Raw genomic sequence first — 20,148 nt, 5'->3', positions numbered from 1 at the left:
CATAGAAATGTACTTGGTAAAATAATCATTCCATAATTTGGTTTTGATGACAGAAAATGTACAGCATATGAACAAACAGTAGTATTCACAATTCTATTGGCTATCGTGTTTACTTAACACATAAATAATAAAGGATAGAGGCAACCATAGGCACCAACTAAACACCAAAGGAACTGGCTGAAACAATAACTAGATGGAGCTTGTTAGTCTAAACCATAACAACAATAGATAGATTCAAAGACATGTTTGTTTGTTTGTTTGTTTGTTTAAATCTGTGCATCAGTAGACAGGAAAGTTTCTGTAAAGAGACTCTAACTTACCTATACATTGCAAACCAACTAGAATATTTTGCTGGCAATAAATATAAAAATACTTAGAGTACATGAACAACTCACATGTATTAGGAAAAATTGATTTAAAATATTAGTTCTTTTCTATAGCCTGTTTCCTTGTACAATATAATTTTACTGTTTATTACCTTCATTTGGAGCCTATGACAACCAGATGCATTTACGTCTTAAAATAGATGCCCAAAGTGGACTTGTTGTTTTAGCTAAGACTTAAAAACACCAGTTAATCATATCTAGTCAAATCTAGATATGCCAGATATGAAACATCTTAGGAGGAATAGTACTCTTAAAATACCAATTGGTAATTTTTGAGGCAATTATTTTAATTAGTTCTTGAAATCTATTCCAGTAGAAGAATATGATGCTAATTTTTCTGAAATTACACTCAATTTATGTTTGAATGTGTCAACTTTTCCATTATAAATCTGTTTTTACGGCATGTAAATTAGGCCAGATTAGTTTCTTCAAGCAAAAATCTGGCCAAAAAAAAGCATCTTTTAAACTAAGTAACAATGTTTAAAAGTAAATTATAAAAAACATATTGGAACATTAACTTCAAGTTGTTCAGGAATGCTAAAAAGGCCATTGTCTCAATATGACTGTGTTCCCATTTCAAAAAGGAAGATATTTCTAATTTAAAATTATGCATACTTTTATTGAACAGGGACTTGCACAACCTAAGTATGCAGTCTTAAAAAAAAAAAAAAAAGAAACTATAAAATTTAAGTAGCCAGGTAAAAATGTCTGACATATAGCATATGCTTAGACAATTGTCAGTTAGTTTAAGCTCAAAAAGTTTAAAAATGTATAGGCATGCACCTGTAGTCCCAGCTACTCAGGAGGCTGAGGCAGGAGAATCGCTTGAACCTGGGAGGTGGAGGTTGCAGTGAGCCAAGATTGCACCACTGCACTCCAGCCTGGGTGATAGAGCGAGACTCTGTCTCAAATAAAAAACAAACAAAAAAAGTATTAAGGTGTACATGTAATGGTTCAGTTGACATAAATGCCTGGTGTATATGCAACTCGCAATGATTTCTTCAGATGCAAGCCAATAGATAATCCAAAATCATTTATGAATATTATCCTACCTTGTAAAGTGATCAAACTGTGTTTGCCCACCCACACAGTTAGGAAAGTTTCTGTAAAGAGAAACTTTAGAATTAGAAAAAGAAAGGCAGTAAGAAAGATTAGGGTGAAGGACAGAAAAGAAAAAAACAAAGAAGGAAAATTGTGTCTGTTGTGTTCTAGAGCCTTTCCCAGATTCTCCTTGGGTTTCTTGGGGACCTTTCTCTTTAGTCTGTTTGCATTTCCAACAACCTGTTATTCCTACTGGAGGAAAACTGTAAAGAATGGGGTACTTTTTTTGTAAATTACTCTGCAATAACATAGAGGCAGGCCTTACCATGCTGTGTTACCAGCAGAAATATGCAACCTGGAGATTGTCTCTCTCAACCTCTTTTTCCTACTCTGTTCTGAGCCCCAGAACTTGTGGGGTCATGGGGGAAGCATAACAACCTGTGTTTCCTTTCTCTGGTTTTCTTTAAGGAGGAAAAAAAATGTAGGTGTGGCATATTGGGTGTTGGTAGAATCAGAATTTGATAGTTGCTTGGATATGGGAATAAAGGAAAGCCTAGTAAAAAAATGATTCCAGATTTCAGCCTAGACGAAGAGGAAGATTTCACGAGCCAGGTAATGCAAAAAATTTTGGCACATTGGGGTGGTTCAATTACCTGCAAAGAATGTGTCACAACTATATGTGTGACTGCTAACATTTCTGACTTCGAATGCATGTAAATTTTATCCAGTATTTTGGCAAAACCCTGGCTGTCTTTGTTCCTAATTCCTGCTGTCCGCTTCTCATCAAATGCTTGTTATTTTCCAGTTGTACAAACATTCCTGCTGCAGCTGCCAATGAGTGAATGTTGACAGGCTCTTTAACAATGACCAGAGTCACCGTGTCGCCTATTCATTAAGTAATTGATCCTAGGATTAGCTACTTTGTTAGACAATTTCCTCAACAGCAGTGGCAGATGTAATGCGGTGTATCTGTCTCCTGAAGGCTAAGGTTTATTCTATCCTGACAGTGATAGAGCAGGGTCTGAAATATAATGAGTTCAGTTTCTAATGTGTTCAGTTTGAATAGTCAGTTTGAATTTTAGGTGTAAAGCAGCGCTGCCCAGCAGAAATGTCACATAAGCCACGTATGTAATATTAAATTTTCTAGCAGTCATACTTTAAGAAAAGATAAAAGGAAACAGTGAAATTAATTTTAGTAATATATTTAACCCAATACACTTGACCTTTGAACAATGCAGTAGTTAGGGGTGATGACCCACTACACTGTCAAAATCCACATATAACTTTTGACTGCCCCAGAACTTAACTACTAATAGCCTACTGTTGACCAAAAACATCAACAGTTGATTAATACGTATTTCATATGTTATATGTATTATGTATTAGTACAATAAAATTAGCTAGAGGAAGAAAAGTGTTATGAGAATCATAAGGAAGAGAAAATATATTTACTGTTTATTAAGTGGAAGTGGATCATCATAAAGGTCTTCATCCTTTTCATCTTCATGTAGAGTAGGCTGAAGAGGAGGAGGAAGAAGTTGAGTTGGTCTCGCTGTCTCAGGAGTGGCAGAGGCTGAAGAAAATCCACATATAAGTGGACTCGTGCAGTTTAAACTTTTGTTGTTCAAGGGTACATGGTGTATATCCAAAATATTGTTATTTCAACATATAGTCAATATAAAAATTACTTAAGATGCTTTATATTATTATTATTTATTTATTTTTGAGACGGAGTTTCGGTCTTGTTGTCCAGGCTGGAGTGCAATGGCTCAATCTCAGCTCACTGCAGCCCCCGCCTCCTGGGTTTGACCGATTCTCCTGCCTCAGCCTCCTGAGTAGCTGGGATTACAGGCACCTGCCATGACGCCCGACTGATTTTTGTCTTCTTAGTAGAGACAGGATTTCACCATGTTGGCCAGGCTAGTCTCGAACTCCTGACCTCAGGTGATCCACCCACCTCAGCCTTTGTACCCAAGTCTTCAAAATCTCTTGTGTGTTTTCTAGTATGTCTCAGTTTGCACCAGCCACATTTTAAGTGCTCACTAGTGGCTAGTGGTTTCCTTGCCAGACTGTGCAATTCCAGAGTGGAGAGTGGAAAGATTCGGAAATTATCAGCAGTCAGTATGAAGCCGTTAATGAGGGTGGATGAGATGTTTTTGGCAGAGAGTTTAGAAAGGCCTGGGAAATATCTACATTTTCACTTTTGGGGCATGTAAACTAGGAAGAAGAGCTGTCAGACTAGACTGGAGAAGTTAAGAGGTTAACCAGGAGTTCTAGAAGCCAAAGGAAGAGCAAGTTTCAAAAGGGTTTGTGTTTAAATACTGGTAAGAGGTCAACAAGGATTTCCTGATCCACTTATGTTGAAAAATCAGCTTGTGTTTTAGAAGAGGTAAGAATCTCTTCTAAATGTGTTAATCAATCCCCTCCAATACAGTGTGATAGGAATATTCAATCCTATTCTCTTTATGATTTTGCACAGACCTGCTTTTCAAATGTATCAGCCCAGGGATTTGTACCATTACAAATTTGTGAATATGGATGCAGATTTGTTGGAAACTATGTGGAAAATATGAGAAGTCTAAGAGATATCCAAGTTATTTGCTAATTATAACAAAACTGTAGCAAAGGAGAGTAATGGGGAAGAATAAATTGCAGGAAAAAAATTCATCAAGGCAAGCCCTTTCGTAGGACAGAAAAAGTGATCAACTAGAAAACTGATGAGCACCTATTAAAGGCATCAAGCTTCTTTCCCCATGGTGTCATTGGATTTGTTTTTGCAAATGTCTATACCAGGCAAGTGAAAGCTACATCATGGCTTATAACTTTCTGAAAGGCAGGAAATTGAAGAGATTGCAGACAAATACAATCAGAAGTATGTCCAGCATTGGCAGAGTGAGTGGAGAGCAGTTCAATTGGAACTGCTGAATTGGTACAGCCAACAGGCTAGCTGCCTCCTAGGCTCAGTACATGTACTGGCGTTCCAGAGAGCCAGAAAGATGATCCCAGACACAAACACACCCATTGTTTTTGAAGCCTAGCACAGGGACAAAAAAATACTGCTAATGTTTGTGAGTCAAGTAAACGGATTTTAGATACTAAGGTCACCTAGAAACACTCATTAAGTGCCCATATACTTAATGTTTTATCTAAATATATTCTCTGTTAATTAAAATTCTTAATGTCGCTGTAGTTTTGAGTGCTTTTTTCCCATTCCAGACATTCCTTGGAGTGCCAAGAAGAGTTTACTAGGTGATATGCTATTAAATAATTTAATAGAACCAATTGGTATCGATGAATATATACTACATGTAGAGTAATAAACAGACTTGTTTCTGATTGGCTTTTTAATTTTTGTTTGTATTTCTCCTGTAAAGTGAGAAAGAAGTTCATGATTACTGAAGGAGTCCAGTAAGTTAGAGTTTAGTCCATCATGTTTAACTTTAATATCACATGTACATCAAATGCTTTTCTTATTTCAATTTTTTTTAAATTTTAAGATATCTTGACAGCTTTAAGGGATAATTGACATATACATGCACATTTTAAGGTGTACACTTTGATAGATTTTGACATATATATGCATACTCCCACACATACACATGAAACTGTTACCAAACCAAAATGATGATCACCCAGAGTTTCCTGGTACCCTTTCATAATCCCTGTCTCCTGCCCTACTCTGCCTGGGCCAATTACTGGTCTGCTTTCTGTCAATATAGATAAGTTTTCATTTTCTAGAACTTAAGAAAAATGGGTTCCTACAGTAAGTATTTGGTTTTTTTGTTTGGCTTCCTTCACTCAGCTTACTTATTTTCATATTAATTCACATACTTATGTGGCTCAGTCAACTCTTTTCTCTCTCTGAGTGGTAGTCCATTGTATGAAATTATCATAATTTGGTTATCTTTTTTTGTTTTGTTTAGTTTTGTTTTGTGACAGAATCTGTCTCTGTGGCCCAGGCTGGAGTGCAGTGGCGCGATCTGGACTCACTGCAACCTCTACCTCCTTGGCTCAAGCAATTCTCATGCCTCAGCCTCCCGAGTAGCTGGGATTACAGGCATGCGCCACCACACTGGGCTAATTTTTGTATTTTTGGTAGAGACTGGGTTTTGCCGTGTTGGCCAGACTGGTCTCAAACTCTTGACCTCAAATGATCTGCCCGCCTCATCCTCCCAAAGTGTTGGGATTACAAGTGTAAGCCACTGTGCCCAACCTCCTTTCATTTGTTAATGAATATTTATTTCCAGTTTGGGTTGTTAAAAATAAATCGGCTACGAACATTCATGTACAAGTCATTGGGTGGACATTTGCTTCCTCTTCTCTTAGGTAAATACCTAGGAGTGAATGGCTGGATCATACAGTATGTGTACCTTTAACTTTTTAAAAAATTGCCAGACCGTTTTCCAAAGTGTGCCATTTTTGCATTTCCACCAGCTGTATAGGAAAGCATCCTTGCCAACACTTGGTATGGCCAGTCTTTTTGATTTTAGACATTCTAACAGGTATGTCATGGTATCTTATGATTTCAATTTCAATTTTCCTAATGATTAATGATGTGGACATCTTCTTATGTGCTTGTATATCAGCTGTATTACTCCTTGGGCAAAGTGTTCACATTTTTTTGACCACTTTTTAATTGGGTTGTTTGTTTTCTTATTATTGGGTTTTGAGAGTTCTGTATACATTCCAGTTGCTTACCAGATGTGTAATTTGCAAACATTTTCTCCCCGTCTGTAGCTAGTCTTTCATTCTCTTAACTGTGTCTTTTGAAGAGCAGAAGTTTTTAATGCTGATGAAGTCCAATTTATTTTTTTTAATGAATTGTGTTTTTGGTTGCATATCTGAGAAATATTTGCCTAACACATGGTCTCAAGGATTTCATGCTTTCTTCTGAAGTTTTATAATTTTTGGTTTTTCACTTTTAGTCTATGACCCGTTTGAGTAAACATTTTTATGATACTAATTATGAATCAAAGTTCATTTGGAGGGCATATTGGCATTATTTATTGAAAAAACTGTTTGCCCTTTTCTCACTGAATTTCTTTTGCAATTAAAACACAACCAGACCAGGCACAGTGGCTCATGCCTGTAATCTGTATTATTATAAAATGGTCATCTTTATTCTTGGTCATATTCTTTGTTTTGAAATCATTTTCTGATACTAATATAGACACCCTTGGTTTTTTTGAGAGAGTACTAATATTAGCATACTAAAGTTTTATAGCTTTTAATATCCTTTAATCATATTTGTGTCTTTTTACTTAAAGTGGATAATTGTAGGCAGCATATACTTAAGGCTTACATTTATTTATTTATTTATTTATTTATTTATGAGACAGAGTCTCGCCATGTCGCCAGGCTAGAGTGCAGTGATGCGATCTCGGCTCACTGCAACCTCCACCTCCCGGATTCAAGTGATTCTCCTGCCTCAGCCTCCCGAGTAGCTGGGATTACAGGCATGTGCCAGCATGCCCAGCTAATTTCTGTATTTGTAGTAGAGACGGGGTTTCACCATGTTGGCCAGGATGGTCTCAATCTCCTGACCTCGTGATCTGCCGGCCTCAGCCTCCCAAAGTGCTGGGATTACAGGCGTGAGCCACTGCGCCCGGCCAGGGCTTATTTTTTATTCAACCTTTTATACAACCTCTGCCTTTATTGGGAGGGGAAGTGGTTACACTATTTACATTTAATGTGATATTGACACGGTTAGCTTTTCTTTTTTTTTTTTGAGACTGAGTCTCGCACTGTCACCCAGGCTGGAGTGCAACGGCGTGATCTCAGCTCACTGCAACTTTCGCCTCCCGGGTTCAGGCGATTCTCCTGCCTCAGCCTCCTGAGTAGCTGAGATTACAGGCTCATGCCACCACGCCCGAATACTTTTTGTATTTTTAGCAGAGACGGGGTTTTGCCATGTTGGTCAGGCTGGTCTCGAACTCCTGACCTCAGGTGATCCACCCGCCTCCGCCTCCCAAAGTGCTGGGATTACAGGCATGAGCCACTGTGCCCGGCCACGGTTAGCTTTAAACGTACCATCTTGTTATTTGTTTTCGATTTTTCCCATCTGCTTTTTCTCTTTACTCATCTTTTTCTATCTCCTCTTGGATTATTTGAATATTTTATCATTTCATTTTATCTCATTTTTGGCTTATTAGTTATTATTCCTTGTTGTCATTTAGTGATTGCTTTAGAGTTCATAGCATATGTATTTAATTCAGTATAATGTAAGTTCTAGTAATGTTACACATATTAACATATAATTTAAGAATTGTACAACCATATGCTTCCATTTTTGCCCTCCTCACTTTTATGCTATTTTTATCATACAGGTGTTATAAGCTCAACTGTATTTTTCTTGTTTTTGAGTGTAAACAATTGTCTTTCCCAGAGATTTAAATACATAGGAAAATGCCTTTTCTATTTACCTACATAGTTACTGTTTCCAGTGCTCTTTATTCCTTTCTGTAAATGCAGATTTTCTTCTGGTATCATTTTCCTTCTGCCTAAAAGACTTTTAACTTTCCTGGTAGTACAATTCTGTTTATGATGAATTCGTTGAGGTCTTATATATCTAAAAAAGACTTTTTATTTTGTCTTTGTTTTTGAAAAATATTTTTGCTGGGTATAGAATTTTATGTTGACTTCTTTTCTTTCCCAACTTTAAACATAGTGCTCCATTTTATTCTCACTTGCATTGTTTTAGAGAGGAAATCTGTTATCATCCTTATGTTTGTTCCTCTGTGTGTCATGTATCTTTTTGCATTGGCTGTTTTTAAGATTTCATCATTTTCACTGGTTTTGAGAAATTTGATTATGATGGGCCTTGTGTAGTTTTCTTCATGTTTCTTGTGCTTCTGAGATCTGTGGGCTTATGGTTTTCATCACATTTAGAAATTTTTCAGCCATTATTTCTTCAAATATGTTTACATCCTGTTCTCTTTTTACTGTCCTTGTAAACTCCACTTTCACCTGTATTTGGTGAAAATATAGGTAAACGTTTCCCACAGCTCTCTGAGTTGCTGAAAGTTTTCCCACAGCTCCCTGAGACTTTTTTTATTTTGTTCTGTTTGTTTCTATGTTTTAAATTAGGAATTTTCTTTGTCTTCAAGCTCATTAATATTTTTTCTGCAATGTTTAATTTGCCTTTATTGCCATCTAGTGTGTCTTACATCTGCAGTACTATCGACGTGTCATTTGGATCTCCTTTTACATCTTTCGTGTCTCTGCTTGACATGTTGAGTCTTTTTCTAATCTCATATGTAATCCAGTTCTAATATTATTTCTGGGTTGCTTTCAATTCCTTGAATGTTAACATGCTGAGTGCTGGGTTTTTATTTTTTGAGGGAACAGGATATCTATAAATATTCCCGAGCTTTGTTCTAAGACGCAGATTGCTATTTTGAAACAATTTGATCCTTTCAGTTCTTACTTTTATGCTTTGTTAGCAAGACTAGAGTAGGGATAATTTTTTCCCACTACTGAAGCAAGACCTCTGGCTACTGTACCTGATACCTTGTGCATTATGAAGTCTTCCACTCTGAGTGGTGGACAGACACTGTTCCTCCTCTTGTAGGAGTTTAGAAGATTATCCCTCCTAATCTTTTCAGGTGGTTCTTTTCCTGCCCTCAAACAGTTTCTTCTCATACAGGTGCTAAGCAGTACTGAGCCGAATATTCAAGAGGCACCTTCTGCAGACCCCGGGTTTCTCTGTTCCACTCCCCAATCTCCATTATCTGCCCTGAAGACTCTAGTGGCTGTGGTTCTCCCAGACTTCCAGCTCTGTCTCCTCAACTCGGACAGACTGTCAAGCTTTGTCTGGGCTCTGCCTCCCTGTGCTGTAGCCTATAAACATTCTCCCTGGAGTTAGTCTGGGTCAATCTTAGGGCTTACCTTTTTTGTTTTCCTTCTCTCAAGAATCATTGTCTTTTGTTGTCTGATTTCCAATATTTTGAAAGTTGTTGTTTCACAGATTTTTTCCATTTTTAAATTATTTTAGACAGGAAGGTAAATCCAGTCGCTGTTACTCCATCTTAACATGAAGCAGTCTTTTCTTTTGATATTTTCTCTTAGAGAATAAATTTATAGAAAGTTAGGGCTGGTAAAGCCAAGGTTTCCATTTCATTTATTTATTTATGTAGATGTTTATTTATTTATTGAGACAGAGTCTCGTGCTGTCACCCAGTCTAGGGTGCAGTAGTGCGATATCAGCGCACTCACTGCAACCTCCGCCTCCCAGGTTCAAGTGATTTCTTTTTTTTTTTTTTCGAGACGGAGTCTCACTCTGTCGCCCAGGCTGGAGTGCAGTGGCGCGATCTCAGCTCACAGCAAGCTCCACCTCCCAGGTTCACGCCATTCTCCTGCCTCAGCCTCCAGAGTAGCTGCGACTACAGGCGCCTGCAACCATGGCCGTCTAATTTTTGTGTTTTTAATAGAGACGGGGTTTCACCATGTTGGCCAGGCTGGTCTCAAACTCCTGACCTCAAGTGATTCACACGCCTTGGCCTCCCAAAGTGTTGAGATTACAGGTGTGAGCCGCCATGCCCAGCAAATGTTTTCACTTTAAACACACAGTTTGCAGACGAGGAAACTAAGGCCCAAATTAGTGAAGTATCTAAACCTACACCATCAATATATGATGTGACATCACAAATTATTGTAATATTCACTTTAGTGCTGTGTCCATTTGATTAGTAGATTTCAAACCGTGACTCATGGAACTTCGGATTCCCCTGACAGAGATCAGGGACTGGCACTCAGAGCCGTTGCTGGGTGGTTCACCTACTGCAATTAGAGCAGCTACTTTTTCTGTTTTACACATTAGAATCATGCACAAGTGCCTATTTTAGAGTAGCTTTTGCGACTTTAAAAAGAATTGAAAATTACTGCACTTGGCCATGCTGCCCTTTAGTAGTTCTGTTTATGAAACCCATTAGGAGCTGTTTTTTTCACATTTATTTAGCAATTTGCTTCTCTATGATAGAGAAGTTTGCAAAATCAGATTATCTTCAGTAGGAATTAAGAATTCTCATCTTGATTTTTATACAAGAGGATGACTCTTTAAAGCCACTTTTTTCCCTCTCTTTTTAAGTTTTCCTTGGGGAGCTCTAGGCAACGCTTTTGCTTCTGAGGTGATTCAGCTGACTTCTTTATTATTATTATTATTATATTTTAAGTTCTAGGGTACATGTGCACAATGTGCAGGTTTTTTACATATGTATACATGTGCCATGTTGGTGTGCTGCACCCATTAACTCGTCATTTACATTAGGTATATCTCCTAATGCTATCCCTCCCCCTCCTCCCACCCCACGACAGGCCCCGGTATGTGATGTTCCCCTTCCTGTGTCCACGTGTTCTCATTGTTCAATTCCCACCTATGAGTGAGAGCATGCAGTCTTTGGTTTTCTGTTCCTGTGTTAGTTTGCTGAGAATGATGGTTTCCAGCTTCATCCATGTCCCTACAAAGGACATGAACTCATCCTTTTTCATGGCTGCATAGTATTCCATGGTGTATATGTGCCACATTTTCTTAATCCAGTCAATCATTGATGGACATTTGGGTTGGTTCCAAGTCTTTGCTATTGTGAATAGTGATGCAATAAACATACGTGTGCATGTGTCTTTATAGCAGCATGCTTTATAATCCTTTGGGTATATACCCAGTAATGGGATGGCTGGGTCAAATGGTATTTCTAGTTCTAGATCCTTGAGGAATCACCACACTGTCTTCCACAATGGTTGAACTAGTTTACAGTCCCACCAACAGTGTAAAACTGTTCCTATTTCTCCGCATCCTCTCCAGCGTGTGTTGTTTCCTGACTTTTTAATGATCGCCATTCTAACTGGTGTGAGATGGTATCTCATTGTGGTTTTGATTTGCGTTTCTCTGATGGCCAGTGATGATGAGCATTTTTTCATGTGTCTGTTGGCTGCATAAATGTCTTCTTTTGAGAAGTGTCTGTTCATATCCTTTGCCCACTTTTTGATGGGGTTGTTTTTTTCTTGTAAATTTGTTGGAGTTTTTTGTAGATTCTGGATATTAGCCCTTTGTCAGATGAGTAGATTGCAAAAATTTTCTCCCATTTTGTAGGTTGCCTGTTCACTCTGATGGTAGTTTCTTTTGCTGTGCAGAACCTCTTTAGTTTAATTAGATCCCATTTGTCAATTTTGGCTTTTGTTACCATTGCTTTTGGTGTTTTAGACATGAAGTCCTTGCCCATGCCTATGTCCTGAAGGGTATTGCCTAGGTTTTCCTCTAGGGTTTTTATGGTTTTAGGTCTAACATTTAAGTCTTTAATCCATCTTGAATTAATTTTTGTATAAGGTGTAAGGAAGGGATCCAGTTTCAGCTTCCTACATATGGTTAGCCAGTTTTCCCAGCACCATTTATTAAATAGGGAATCCTTCCCCCATTGCTTATTTTTATCAGGTTTGTCAAAGATCACATGGTTGTAGATGTGTGGTATTATTTCTGAGGGCTCTGTTCCATTCCATTTGTCTATATCTCTGTTTTGGTACCAGTACCATGCAGTTTTGGTTACTGTAGCCTTGTAGTACAGTTTGAAGTCAGGTAGTGTGATGCCTCCACCTTTGTTCTTTTGGCTTAGGATTGTCATGGCAATGTGGGCTTTTTTTTGGTTCCATATGAACTTTAAAGTAGTTTTTTCCAATTCTGTGAAGAGAGACATTGGTAGCTTGATGGGGATGGCATTGAATCTATAAATTACCTTTGGCAATATGGCCATTTTCATGATATTGATTCTTCCTATCCAAGAGCATGGAATGTTCTTCCATTTGTTTGTATCCTCTTTTATTTCCTTGAGCAGTGGTTTGTAGTTCTCCTTGAAGATGTCCTTCACATCCCTTGTAAGTTGGATTCCTAGGTATTTTATTCTCTTTGAAGCAATTGTGAATGGGAGTTCAGTCATGATTTGGCTCTCTGTTTGTCTGTTTTTGGTGTATAAGAATGCTTGTGATTTCTGCACATTGATTTTGTATCCTGAGAGTTTGCTGAAGTTGCTTATCAGGTTAAAGAAATTGTGGGCTGAGACAATGGGGTTTCCTAAATATACAATCATGTCATCTGCAAACAGGGACAATTTGACTTCCTCTTTTCCTAATTGAATACCCTTTATTTCTTTTTCCTGCCTAATTGCCCTGGCCAGAACTTCCAACACTGTGTTGAATAGGAGTGGTGAGAGAGGGCATCCCTGTCTTGTGCCAGTTTTCAAAGGAAATGCTTCCAGTTTTTGCCCATTCAGTATGATATTGGCTGTGGGTTTGTCATAAATAGCTCTTATTATTTTGAGAACGTCCCATCAATACCTAATTTATTGAGAGTTTTTAGCATGAAGTGCTGTTGAATTTTGTCAAAGGCCTTTTCTGCATCTATTGAGATAATCATGTGGTTTTTGTCTTTGGTTCTGTTTATATGCTGGATTATGTTTACTGATTTGTGTATGTTGAACCAGCCTTGCATCCCAGGGATGAAGCCCACTTGATCATGGTGGATAAGCTTTTTGAGGTGCTGCTGGATTTGGTTTGCCAGTATTTTATTGAGAATTTTTGCATCGATGTTCATCAGGGATATTGGTCTAAAATTCTCTTTTTTTGCTGTGTCTCTGCCAGGCTTTGGTATCAGGATGAGGCTGGCCTCGTAAAATGAGTTAGGGAGAATTCCCTCTTTTTCTATTGATTGGAATAGTTTCAGAAGGAATGGTACCAGCTCCTCCTTGTACTTCTGGTAGAATTTGGCTGTGAATCCATCTGATCCCGGAAGTTTTTTGATTGGTAGACTATTAATTGTTGCCTCAATTTCAGAGCCTGTTATTGGTCTATTGAGGGATTCAACTTCTTCCTGGTTTAGTCTTGGGAGGGTGTATGTATCCAGGAATTTATCCATTTCTTCTAGATTTTCTAGTTTATTTGCGTAGAGGTGTTTATAGTATTCTCTGATGGTAGTTTGTATTTCTGTGGGATCGGTGGTGATATCCCCTTTATCATTTTTATTGCGTCTATTTGATCCTTCTCTCTTTTCTTCTTTATTAGTCTTGCTAGTGGTCTATCAATTTTGTTGATCTTTTCCAAAAACCAGCTCCTGGATTCATTGATTTTTTGAAGGGTTTTTTGTGTCTCTATCTCCTTCAGTTCTGCTCTGATCTTAGTTATTTCTTGCCTTCTGCTAGCTTTTGAATGTGTTTGCTCTTGCTTCTCTAGTTCTTTTAATTGTGATGTTAGGGTGTCAATTTTAGATCTTTCCTGCTTTCTCTTTTGGGCATTTAGTGCTATAAATTTCCCTCTACACACAGCTTTAAATGTGTCCCAGAGATTCTGGTATGTTGTGTCTTTGTTCTCATTGTTTTCAAAGAACATCTTTATTTCTGCCTTCATTTCGTTATGCACCCAGTAGTCATTCAGGAGCAGGTTGTTCAGTTTCCATGTAGTTGAGAGGTTTTGAGTGAGTTTCTTAATCCTGAGTTCTAGTTTGATTACACTGTGGTCTGAGGGACAGTTTGTTATAATTTCTGTTCTTTTACATTTGCTGAGGAGTGCCTTACTTCCAACTATGTGGTCAATTTTGGAATCAGTGTGATGTGGTGCTGAGAAGAATGCATATTCTGTTGATTTGGGGTGAAGAGTTCTGTAGATGTCTATTAGGTCCACTTGGTGAAGAGCTGAGTTCAATTCCTGGATATCCTGGTTAACTTTCTGTCTCGTTGATCTGTCTAATGTTGACAGTGGGGTGTTAAAGTCTCCCATTATTATTGTGTGGGAGTCTAAGTCTCTTTGGACTTGCTTTATGAATCTGGGTGCCCTGTATTGGGTGCATATATATTTAGGATAGTTAGCTCTTCTTGTTGAATTGATCCCTTTACCATTATGTAATGGCCTTCTTTGTCTCTTTTGATCTTTGTTGGTTTAAAGTGTGTTTTATCAGAGACTAGGATTGCAACCCCTGCCTTTTTTTTTTTTTGTTTTCCATTTGCCTGGTAGATCTTCCTCCATCCCTTTATTTTGAGCCTATGTATGTCTCTGCACATGAGATGGGTCTCCTGAATACAGCACACTGATGGGTCCTGACTCTTTATCCACTTTGCCAGTCTGTGTCTTTTAATTGGAGCATTTAGCCCATTTACATTTAAGGTTAATATTGTTATGTGTGAATTTGATCCTGTCATTGTGATGTTAGCTGGTTCTTTTGCTTGTTAGTTGATGTAGTTTCTTCCTAGCATTGATGGTCTTTACATTTTGGCATGTTTTTGCAGTGGCTGGTACTGGTTGTTCCTTTCCATGTTTAGTGCTTCCTTCAGGAGCTCTTTTAGGGCAGGCCTGGTGGTGACAAAATCTCTCAGCATTTGCTTGTCTGTAAAGGATTTTATTGCTCCTTCACTGATGAGGCTTAGTTTGGCTGGATATGAAATTCTGGGTTGAAAATTCTTTTCTTTAAGAATGTTGAATATTGGCCCCCACTCTCTTCTGGCTTGGATAGTTTCTGCCAAGATATCCTCTGTTAGTCTGATGGGCTTCCCTTTGTGTGTAACCCAACGTTTCTCTGTGGCTGCACTTAACATTTTTTCCTTCATTTCAACTTTGGTGAATCTGACAATTATGTGTCTTGGAGTTGCTCTTTTCGAGGAGTATCTTTGTGGCATTCTCTCTATTTCCTGAATTTGAATGTTGGCCTGACTTGCTGATTCAGCTGACTTCTAAAATATCCAGGAGCACTTGGGAAAAATTGAATGAGCCTAGGTGGGGCTGAGCTAATAGAATACTTGTCTTCTTCATCCAAGCTCTGCTTCACTATAATGGATCCACCTTGCTTCTGCTAAGTCAAATCCAACTCCTTCACCACCACTCCATCGCTAGCCAAATAAATTTTCCTCCCCTTCTTAGAGCTACAAGTGAGAAGAAATGAAAAAGAAAAGCTAAGTATAGTAAAAGAGCTAGATAATAATGAGTCATATCGTTTTTGTTTTTTCAGTTTCCTGTGTGCCAGACATTTATTCTAAAAGCACATTTACACGGAGTCTTTTATTCAATCTTCTCCATAACCTATTGAGTTGGAAACTGTTATTATCTCAGTTTTACAGATAAAGAAATTGAGTTTCATAAAGATTAAATAACTTGCCCCAAATCACCCAGGTCATAAGAAAAGGACTCAAGAAACGTGGGTTTAGAGGCTGCTCTCTGAACCACCATTGGAAGGTATAGCTCAAGTGCCAGTTGCACATATATGTGTGGACTCCTATGCTTGCAGTTTTTTCTGAAGGACTGAGCCTGGTTGAGAAACTGCTTTATAGGCTAGAGCACAAAAAGGAAGGGGACTTGGCAGAGTTTGCTTGCTTCATGGTGGAATGATGTCTGCCCTTCCTGTTAGAACTCCCACATCCTCTTTTGAAAATCCATCCCAAGGGCTCTATTTGTCTTTTCAGTTTTAGCAATTTTCCAGCCTCCTTTGCTGCTCTTGCAGCTGGTATATATTCTTAATTTATGCCAATTATACTTTTTTTGGTTTGAGACAGTGTCTTGCTCTGTTGTCCAGGTTGGAGTACAGTGGCATGATCATAGCTCACTGAAGCCTCTAACTCCTGTCAAGTGGTCTGTCTGCCTCGGCCTCCCCAGTAGCTGGGACTGCAGGTGCAAGTCAGCATACCTGGCTAATTTTTTTATTGTTTGTAGAGATGGGATCTTGCTGTGTTGCCCAGGTCAGTCTTGAACTCAGCCTCAAGCAATCCTCTGACCTCAGCTTCCCAAAGTGCTGGGATTACAGGTGTGTGCATGTTGGGCAGAATTAAACATTGTTGCTAGTAGTGGTTATAGTATATCAAGTTTAAACCAGATTCTTTGTGATTTTTTGAAAAAACAAATCTTTATATTTATGTATATTGCATCTTCAGGCTATTAATATTCCTAATTTTCAATGCTAAGTTTTTTGTTTTGTTTTGTTTTGAGACAGAGTATTGCTCTGTCACCCAGGCAGGAGTGCAATGGTGTGATCTCGGCTCATTGCATCTGTGCCTCCCAGGTTCAAGCGATTCTTCTGCCTCAGCCTCCCAAGTAGCTGGGATTACAGGCAGATGCCACCACACCCAGCTAATTTTTTTCTATTTTTAGTATAGGTGGTGTTTCATCATGTTGATCAGCCTGGTCTCAAACTCCTGACCTCAAGTGATCCACCTGCCTTGGCTTCCCAAAGTGCTGGGATTACAGGCATGAGCCACCATGCCCGGCCCTCAATGCTAAGTTTTACAGTTACCTCTCAGGTAATCAGGAATATGTAGAGCCATTCTGCATCAGCTAGTTGCTTTTTTACCCAGTTATGCTGGGTGGCACACTACACCATCCACTACAATTTTATTCAAGCTTTGTATATTTTTATAGATCACTGGAATGGTTTGTACATTACTATTGATTCAGCTCGATCTTTTCTAAACCTTCAGGATTTTCATGTACAGATTTGTTGCAGATAGGCTGTTTTTATTTTAAGACTTTGCACTCCGCAGTAAACAGCTTCAGCTTATTTTTTAAAAAAATAAACTAAGACACCAGTTTCTAATTTGTTCCAGATATGGTTTTCTAATTTATTTTAGATACAAGTTTCTAGTTTATTCTAGGGAATATATAACATGTGGCCTTAAATGTAATCACAGACATTCTTTACAAATCATACAGCACTTATCCAACATCTTGAGAAATGTATGAAGGATAATTTGAACATGAATCTTTTGTTTTAGGATCCTCTACATATTAAAAGGGCCTATTAAAAATAGTGCTTCTATGAGCATTCTGAACATGTATTTTGGTGCATATAAGCAATGATTGATGTTGAGTATATGCTCAGGAGCAGAATTGCTGGATCAAAGGGTATATGTACAATTAGCTTTAGTAATTATTATTAAATTATTATTTTTACTCCATTGATTTCATGCCAGATGAGGGTTCAGATATAAAACCTGGATAAATATTTTGTTTCTTCAGAATTTTAATCAATCATCTGACTTGACTTTTTCTTTCAGCATATTTAAATTTAAAGATTTTACTGTGGGGAATTATTTTTGGCTTCTACTTTTAGTTGATCTGGACATGGCCCATGGCTTTACAGAATGTTCTGTTTTATTATTATTATTATACTTTAAGTTTTAGGGTACATGTGCACAATGACATTTATATGTTTTTGAATTTTCTGTTTAACAAATTAATCTTTCAAATGGTAAAAGATTGATAACTATTTGTGAAAAATAGTTATCCACTCCATTCCCATATATTGCTTGTTAATTTATTGTAATCAGAGGAAAATATGTATTGCTAATTGGAGGCACAATCTCTTGAAAAGTTTGGTCAAGAATGATCATGTATGCTTAGTGTCTATCCAGAAAATGACATTCTTCACAAAGGCACCCTTTTTTCAAAGAAATGAAATAAAGATACAGTGCAGAGATTCTCCACATGGGCAGGACCTGTCCTTCTATTCACCATCCCCAGAATTCAGGAGGAGAGACCAAGCCCAAGGCTCGCATAACCCTCTCAACCATTTAAGAAGAGATGGGTCAAAAACATGTAAATGGACAAAATAATTACCAAGTGTGCTGAATGCTGTAAAGGAAACAAGGGGGGTCAAATGAAGACTAATGAAGGGACAACTCATCTTATACAGGGAAGTCAGAGAAGGCATCTTTGAAGAGATGCATCTTAACTAAGGAGAATGAAGTGAGGAGAAGAATTTGCAGCCAGAGGGAAAGGGTTTGTTCAGCGGCCATAGGGTAGGAATGTGCCTAGAATTTCTGAGGACTAGCCTGGGCAACAGGGAGACCCTATCTCCACAAAAAATAAAAATAAATAAGCCGGGCATGGTGGTGCATACCTGTAGTCCCAGCTACTCAGGAGACTCAGTGGGAGGATCACTTTAGCCTGGGATGTCGAGGCTGCAGCGAGCTGTGAATGCATCACCATACTGCAGCCTGAATGACAGAGCAAGATCCTTTCTCTAAACAAAAAACAAACAAAAAAAGAAGATCACTCTTGGAGGTGTGTAGGGACAGGATCAGAAAGACTGGAAGCAGACCCGCCAGGGGTGGTGGCTCATGCCTGTAATCTCAGCAGTTTGGGAGGCCGAGGCAGGCAGATCACCTGAGGTCAGGATTTCAAGACCAGCCTGGCCAACATGGTGAAACCCTGTCTTTACTAAAAATACAAAAATTAGCCGGGCATGGTGGTGGGCACCTGTAATCCCAGCTACTCAGGAGGCCGAAGCAGGAGAATTGCTTGAACCTGGGAGGTGGAGGTTGCAGTGAGCTGAGATCGCACCACTGCACTCCAGCCTGGGTGACAGAGCAAGACTCCGAAAAAAATAAATAAATAAGAAAAAAGAAAGGAAAGAAAAGAAAAACTGGAAGCTGATCTGTCTACGAGGCTGGTGAACTGTAAGCGCATGAGACATGGTGGCCTAGACAAGGCTTAGTTACAGATTGTGTGGGAGATTAAGGGAACAGGAAGAATTAAGAATCCATTCACAAACCTTTTTTCTACCACGAAGAGGGAAATAATCATAGTAACAACAGTTGCTAGCAAGCCCATTTTTATTTTAAATTTCATTAGATAACTTGGAGTATCCATTAAGTGAATAATTATCCAATATTAGAATATTAGGCTTAATAATTACACTAGCAAATAGTCACTATAAATAGCTCATATATATGTTACAAAATGTGTATTTCAGGTTGATCTATTTTAAAAAGAATAATAATCAATTACTGAGCATTCACCGGTGGCCTATGTGCTTTATTCCTTATTTCATTTAATCTTTACTGTACCCCCGTGGTGCAGGCATTACTCGCCCATTTTGAAGATTGGGAAGCTTTAGCTCGATAGTCTAAGTGATGCATCCAAAGTCCTACAGATGCAATGCAGGATCAGCTATAAATCAATAAATTACTTCATAACTCATATTTGAGCAATGTAACTCAAACTTATGCACCAAAGAGAATTCCCATGGGCAAGAAAGCAGCAGAGCCCTAAGAAGGCGCTGAGCTCCAAAGCCTTTAGCATCTTTCTTCCATCTGTCATCTCTCCACTTTTCTTATTTGTTTCCTTTTATTCTTTCTATGCCAGTTGGCTTCCTCTCTTTGCCACTGTTTTCTTTACTGCTTCTCCTGGATCTAGGTATCCAGCCACCCAAGGAGGCCACGTATTTTCTCCACCCCCATTTTCAGTTCAAAAATCTCAGACAAGAGAAGCTGATTGGCCCATTTTAGGAAAAGTACCCACCCCTTGTCCAATCAGTGGTGGACAATGAAACATGTGATACTTTACAAGATGGCTTCCAAGACTTGCCATTGGAGGTGGAACACAAAGGCAGTCAAGGGCGTTCATGATATGCTGGGAAGGCACTCCAAAAGATGTGCACGAATGTGACAAATCAGAATTTAAATTTCTGAACCAACTGACATGAGAAATCCTTAGGTCAGTTGATATTCACTGTCTTTTGTCACACTGTTATTTAGGCTGTTTTAGAGTCAAATATATGCTTTTATTATGAGGTTGTTATTGCAGTTGTTTTAAAGATGTACATAAATATGTACAAATAGATCAATAAAAATAGAAAAGAATGTGCAGAGGGCATTTTACCCAATATTTAACTTGTAGGATATTCTACCTCAGTTATGAAAATGACAAATTCTCGCTGACAGCTTTGGCTAGTTTTATTTATTATTATTGTTTTATTTTT

General features: G+C 38.3%; 1 protein-coding gene across 7 annotated transcripts in view; it reads left to right on the top strand.

Annotated features, from left to right (window-relative positions):
- ODAD2 (outer dynein arm docking complex subunit 2) overlaps nucleotides 1-20,148 on the top strand; it is a 196,589-nt gene that overhangs the window by 148,716 nt on the left and 27,725 nt on the right. The window lies entirely within an intron of this gene.

The sequence above is a fragment of the Pongo abelii genome, chromosome 8 (genome assembly GCF_028885655.2).
Source record: "Pongo abelii isolate AG06213 chromosome 8, NHGRI_mPonAbe1-v2.0_pri, whole genome shotgun sequence".
Taxonomy (NCBI): Eukaryota; Metazoa; Chordata; class Mammalia; order Primates; family Hominidae; genus Pongo; species Pongo abelii.
Note: the sequence above shows the minus strand (reverse complement) of the source record. Positions and strands in the feature narration are given on the sequence as shown.